This window comes from Pelophylax lessonae (assembly GCF_965119305.1).
Source record: "Pelophylax lessonae genome assembly, chromosome: 1".
Taxonomy (NCBI): domain Eukaryota; kingdom Metazoa; phylum Chordata; class Amphibia; order Anura; family Ranidae; genus Pelophylax; species Pelophylax lessonae.
In genome coordinates, this window is record NC_138768.1 from 315,002,656 (window position 1) to 315,009,734 (window position 7,079).

General features: G+C 49.1%; 1 pseudogene across 1 annotated transcript; it reads left to right on the forward strand.

Annotated features, from left to right (window-relative positions):
- Positions 1 to 664: 664 nt before the first annotated feature.
- On the forward strand, positions 665 to 1,734 carry LOC309565567 (glycerol-3-phosphate dehydrogenase [NAD(+)], cytoplasmic-like; annotated as a pseudogene). The gene has a single exon. The product of its transcript is annotated as a glycerol-3-phosphate dehydrogenase [NAD(+)], cytoplasmic-like (transcript).
- The last annotated feature ends 5,345 nt before the right edge of the window (positions 1,735 to 7,079 follow it).

Genomic DNA, 7,079 nt, shown 5'->3' on the forward strand with positions numbered 1-7,079 from the left:
AGCAGGTAACAATTCTTGATCGTGATCTTGTTGAGTTCCCAATAATTAACACAGGGTCTAAGTGAATGGTCTTTTTTCTCAACAAAGAGAAAATACCAGCAGGCGAAGAAGATGGTCGAATTAATCCTTTCTCGAGACTTTCATTGATGTAAAGTCATAAAGCTTCAAGTTTAATTTTAGATAATAGAAAAATTCTCCTGAAAAGGGATCTCTGCACCTGGAAGTAATTTTATAGGGCAGCCATATGGCCGATGAGGTGGTAGGGCATCAGCTTTCTTCTTGTCAAATACGTCCAAGTACTCATGGTAGGCTGGTGGTACTACTTGGCTGGTACTGGTGACAGGCTAGACTGTCAGACAACTTGAAGGACTACTGGGTTCTGGAACAAAATGGTACTGTAAGCACTATTCAGATTGGAAGGAGATCTTCCCCAAGGGCCAATTGATTTGAGGGTTATGCGCCGAAGCCACGGAATCCCGAGAATGATAGGGAACATTGGAGAACATAGTATATCAAAACAGAGGAATTCTTGGTGACCAGAGTTTGTCAAGGTTAAGATAGGTATAGTCTCGGTCTGTCTGGGAGCATTAGAGGACTAGTCCGATCTGGAGTTACAAAGTGCAAGGTGACAGCCGAGTACAGCTCAGCACAAAGCCATGCCATTTCAAAAATAGTGGGCAAAAATGCTGCAAAGCTGCCTCAGTTTGATAATGTGGTGTACATGTGGGTATTTGAAGCATTAATAGGAGGGAAAAAACTGACAGAGATCATCAACACAGAATATGAAAATGTCAAGTACTTTCCTGGACACAAGCTGCCTGCCAATGTGGTGGCAGTGCCAGAATTAAAGGACGCACCAGCCGAGGCCAATATCTTCATCTTTGTTGTCCCCCATCAGTTCATTGGGAAATTATGTGATCAGATATAATCTCATATAAAAAAGGAGCATTTGGGGTTTCTCTCTTAAAGGGTGTGGATGAAGGGCCAGAAGGTCTCCGACTCATATCAGATATCATTCGGAAGAGGTTGGACATCCCCATAAATATGTTGATGGGTGCCAACATTGCCAATGAAGTTGCCATGGAAAGCTTTGTGAGACAACAATCGGCAGCAAAAATAAGGAGCAAGGCAAGATCTTGAAGGAATTGTTCCAGACATTAAATTTCCGTATCACGGTGGTGGAGGAAGCCGACACAGTGGAGATTTGTGGAGCTCTTAAAAACATTGTGGCAGTGGGAGCTGGTTTCTGTGATGGTCTTGGGTTTGGAGATAACACAAAGGCTGTTGTTATCTGACTCGGGTTGATGGAGATGATCGCCTTTGCCAAACTAATTTGTGCCCCAACGGTAACATCTGCCACCTTCCTGGAGAGCTGCAAAGTTTCTGATCTGATCACAACATGTTATGGAGGCAGGAACAGAAAAGGTGGTGAAGCCTTTGCACGCACTGGAAAGTCCATAGAGCAGCTACAGAATGAGATGCTGAATAGACAGGAACTGCAAGGACCACAAACCTAAACGGAGCTCAATCACATCCTCAAGAGCAAAAACATGGTTCAGAAATTTCCTCTCTTCACTGCTGTATATCAGATCTGCTATGAAGGAAAACCTGTAACAGAGTTCATCACATGCCTCCAGAATAACCCCGAGCACATGTAAGCTGGTCCAGTGAACTCTGACCTTCATCCTCTTCACCTCCTGCGCCTTTCAGCAAAAAAAAAAAAAAAAGAAGAAGGAACTCAAGTTGTTGGATGTATGTTTGGATACAAGTGTCTGTGGGTGTAGCTATGCACCATATGCAGACGTGGAGAAACGAGAACATACTCTGTGACTGTATCCCTTTGGCTGATCTGATAGAGATTAGTTGTAATCGGTGCTCATACCCAGAGATTGACGGGTTGAACTGTTTCTGGGGGTGATTTGAATATTTTTAAGTATTTTCCTCAAGGGAATTTTGTTACCTTGTTTATAAATAAAATTATGATATCATCCATGGTTCCCATTTCATTTCTGGTCATTCCAATTCACCAGATATGAAAACCTCAATACAACTCTATAATCCTATTAGCATAGGATGCTCTGTAGGAAGATGGGGGAAAATAACAACTAAAAGCATGAGATGGAAACTTTGATTATAAATGCAGGCCACCCTATTTTAACATTCTAGTTCTTCTGTTTGTACTGGAATACCATCATCTGCAGACAGGTATAAAATTCAGCCATTTGCAGATTTCTTCTGTAATATTAAAACTCTGCTGGGCTCATTTATAAAATGTACCGGTGCAGAGGAAGTGGATGCATGACCCATAATAATCAGATTCCAGCTGTCATTTTCTATGGTAAGCTGCTATGAAAAGCTTGATTGTCTTTTTCATTTGCATCGGTTTTAATAATGACCCAGTGCATTATTCTTGCTTAATGTATTGTCTTAATGTCCTAAAAACCCATCCAAGATGTTCACTGTCCATGAATAGAAAGATGTTTGATTAAAATGCACACTTGTAAATAAAACCTCCTATTTACAATTAAAAAAAAAAAGATAGGTATAGTCTCTTGTGTCACAGGTCCTTATCTGGGAATCGTCCCATCGGCCAGGTGGACTTCAATCTCTGCTTTTTGTTTTTGTCCGGAATTTGAAGTTTCCTTGCCAGGTTAATGTCCAGGAAGCAACTGCATGCCCCAGAGTCAATGATTAATTGGAGCTGGGTTTCCCCTTCCGCCACCTGCAACAAGATGGGTAAAACAAGGTGAGCAGGAGAAGATCCGGAGACCTGGACAGGACAAGGAGTGGGGAACTTACTAGATCTCGCAGGGCAGTTGCTCAAGAAGTGGCCAGTGCCTCTGCAGTACAGGCAGAGATTAGCCTGCCGCCGCATCCTTTCAGCCGGAGATAAGGGGCTTCGTACCAGTCCAATCTGCATTGGTTCTCCTTCAGTGGCAGGAGCAGGTGGGGAAATTGGCATAGGTGTAGGTAAGGATGGAACTCTTGGCAGCATCCAAGAGGGTCTGTAGGAATTAGTCTATCAGCAACAGGTGTGACCAGGAATGTGTCGACTGCCACAGAGAATATCAGGCACAAATATAGTGTAAAAGAATATAGTTTTGTTTTAAAAAAAAGGAATAACACAAATGTAAATGCACCTCCAGAAAACTAAAACTGTGTAAATCAAACTAGATAACCAAACAATAGTGACACACAATGAACAACTGCTCAAACCAAATTTACACAGAAAACAGGTTAAACAAATCGTAATCGTAACAGAGCCAGGGTCTTACATGGGAGATCAAGAGCATGCACACGGTTTAAATACACTTCCTGCAACCAGCATCAGGTGATGACTTATTGCATGAGATGTCAGCTTCTGGCTGCTGAGAGACACCCACTGGTGTACACTGGTACTGCAGCCTATGGATCTGAAAGCTACAGTGCCACCAGTAGGTGAGCCCTTTTCTGACAGTACCCCCCCCCCCAAGGAGCGGCCTCAGGACACTCCAAACAACCCTAGCTAGACCTCATTGCCAAGATCCAACAATAGGAAAAGTGTCCCACCGCCTGGGTCAGGTGACTTACTGGGTATCCCACCACTGGGGTCAAGCAACTGGCTGGGTGTCCTGCTGGCCAGATGAGATGTACAGATGTCAATATTCCAAGTTCCACAAAACAGAAGGTACCCCAATACTGGGGTCCCACAAGTTATCTGCAGACTTAGCCATGGGGTCATGTGACAATATCAGAACTCTGACACAGAAGTGTCTCCCCATAGCCAAGTAGCTTGCCTGGTTTTTGCACTTCAAAAGCTGCCTAGGTATCTCTGAGGCACTGGTTACCCGACCCAGGTCCCCTAGTGCGCCCAGAGCTGCAGGAAAGCACATCCAGATCATGGCGAGGCACAGATAGTACTCTGCCATTCCCCGGGAGCTTACCGTGACCAGAGCCATGAAGGCAAATGCAGCTACTAGTTACCATGGTTATGTCCGGACCACCAGGTTTTGGAGCCATAGGAACAACACACTGCCAGAGGGACTAACCCGAGGCAACCGAATCTCAGACCAAACAGGTAACCCATATTAGGCACGTGAGGACTCAGAGCTTTCAGACCCATTAGCAGGTGAACACGTAGCCTTTGAATGACAATCAAACTGAGCAGCTGGTATTGAGTCAGTAGAACCGGGCTGGGTGGTAGGTAAAAGAGAACTAAGATTAGGCTGGTTAATGGTAAGAGGATCATCAGAGGCAGGCTGGACATTGAGCATGGGACCATCAGACTGGACATCTGACACCGAATCAAAGGCAGAGGAAGGCAGGTCATCAGACAGCAGATCATTATGGGTAGACTTGTCATCAAGCAGCAGACCATCAGAGGCAGGCAAGTTGTTGGTAACAGGATGTCCAGAGGCAGGCTGGGCAGCAGGCACCAGGTCACCAGGCTGGGTAGAAGGCACTGGAACATCAAACTGGGCAGCAGCCCCCAAAAGATCAAGCTGGACAGCAGGCACTGAAACATCAAGCTGGGAAGCAAGCACCGAAAAATCAAGCTGGGCAGCAGGCACCGAAACATCAAGCTGGGCAGCAAGTTCTGGAACATCAAGCTGGGCAGCGGGCCCTGGAACATCAAGCTGGGCAGCGGGCACAGTAACATCAAGCTGGGCAGCAGGCATCGGAACATCAAGCTGGGCAGCAGGAACCGAAACATCAAGCTGGGCAGGGGGCACCGAAACATCAAGCTGAACAGCAGGCACTGAAACATCAAGCTAGGTACCAGGCACCAGAACATCAAGCTGGGCAGCAGGCACCGGAACATCAAGCTGGGCAGCGGGCCCTGGAACATCAAGCTGGGCAGTGGGCACCGTAACATGAAGCTGGGCAGCGAGCAAAGTAACATCAAGCTGGGCAGCAGGCATCAGAACATAAAGCTGGGCAGCAAGCACCAAACATCAAGCTGAGCAGCAGGCACCGAAACATCAAGCTGGGCAGCAGGCCCCAAAACATCAAGCTGGGCAGCGGGCCCTGGAACATCAAGCTGGGCAGCGGGCACAGTAACATCAAGCTGGGCAGAAGGCTTTGGAACATCAAGCTGGGCAGCAGGCACTGAAAAATCAAGCTGGGCAGCAGGAACCAGAACATCAAGCTGGGCAGCAGGCACCAAAACATCAAGCTGGGCAGCGGGCACCAGAACATCAAGCTAGGCAGCAGGCACCGGAACATCAAGCTGGGCAGCAGGCACCGGAACATCAAGCTGGGCAGCAGGCACCAGAACATCAAGATGGGCAGCGGGCACCGTAACATCAAGTTGGGCAGCAGGCACCAGAACATCAAGCTGGGAAGCGGCACCAAAACATCAAGCTGGGAGCAGGCACCAGAACATCAAGCTGGGCAGCAGGCACTGAAACATCAAGCTGGGAAGCGGTGACCAGAATATCAAGCTGAGCAGTGGGCACAAAACATCAAGCTGGGCAGCGATCATTGGAACAGCAAGCTGGGCAGCAGGCACTGGATCAAGCTGGGTAGCCGGCACCAAAATATCAAGCTGGGCAACAGGCACAGAAAAATCAAGCTGGGCAGTAGGAACCAGAACATCAAGCTGGGCAGCAGGCACTGAAACATCAAGCTAGGCAGCAGGCACCAGAACATTGAGCTGGGCAGTAGGCACAGTAACATCAAGCTGGGCAGCAGGCACCGAAACATCAAGCTGGGCAGCAATCACTGGAACAGCAAGCTGGGCCGCAGGCACCGGATCAAGCTGGGCAGCAGGCACCAAAACATCAAGCTGGGCAGCAGGCACCGAAACATCAAGCTGGGAAGCAGGCACTGGAACATCAAGCTGGACAGCAGGCATCGGAAAATCAAGCTGGGCAGCGGGAACCAGAACATCAAGCTGGGCAGCAGGCACCAAAAAATTAAGCTGGGCAGCAGGAAGCAGAACATCAAGCTGGGCAGCAGGCACTGAAACAACAAGCTGGGCAGCAGGCACCAGAACATCAAGCTGGGCAGCAGGCACTGAAACATCAAGCTGGGAAGCGGTGACCAGAATATCAAGCTGGGCAGTGGGCACCAAAACATCAAGCTGGGCAGCGATCATTGGAACAGCAAGCTGGGCAGCAGGCACTGGATCAAGCTGGGCAGCAGGCACCAGAACATCAAGCTGGGCAGCAGGCACCGGAACATCAAGCTGGGCAGCGGGCACTGGAACATCAAGCTGGGCAGCAGGCACCGAAACATCAAGCTGGGCAGCAGGAACCAGAACATCAAGCTGGGCAGCAGGCCCCAAAAAAAATCAAGCTGGGCAGCAGGAACCAGAACATGAAGCTGGGCAGCAGGCACTGAAACATCAAGCTGGGCAGCAGGCACCAGAACATCAAGCTGGGAAACGGGCACCGGAATATCAAGCTGGGCAGCAGGCACCAAAACATCAAGCTGGGCAGCGATCATCAGAACATCAAGCTGGGCAGCAGGCACTGGATCAAGCTGGGCAGCAGGCACCGGAACATCAAGCTGGGCAGCAGGCACCGGAACATCAAGCTGGGCAGCAGGCACCAGAACATCAAGATGGGCAGCGGGCACCGTAACATCAAGTTGGGCAGCAGGCACCAGAACATCAAGCTGGGAAGCGGCACCAAAACATCAAGCTGGGCAGCGGTCACTGGAACAACAAGCTGGGACGCAGACATCGGATCAAGCTAGGTAGCCGGCACCAAAATATCAAGCTGGGCAACAGGCACAGAAAAATCAAGCTGGGCAGTAGGAACCAGAACATCAAGCTGGGCAGCAGGCACTGAAACATCAAGCTAGGCAGCAGGCACCAGAACATCAAGCTGGGCAGCAGGCACAGTAACATCAAGCTGGGCAGCAGGCACCGAAACATCAAGCTGGGCAGCAATCACTGGAACAGCAAGCTGGGCCGCAGGCACCGGATCAAGCTGGGCAGCAGGCACCAAAACATCAAGCTGGGCAGCAGGCACCGAAACATCAAGCTGGGAAGCAGGCACTGGAACATCAAGCTGGACAGCAGGCATCGGAACATCAAGCTGGGCAGCGGGAACCAGAACATCAAGCTGGGCAGCAGGCACCAAAAAATTAAG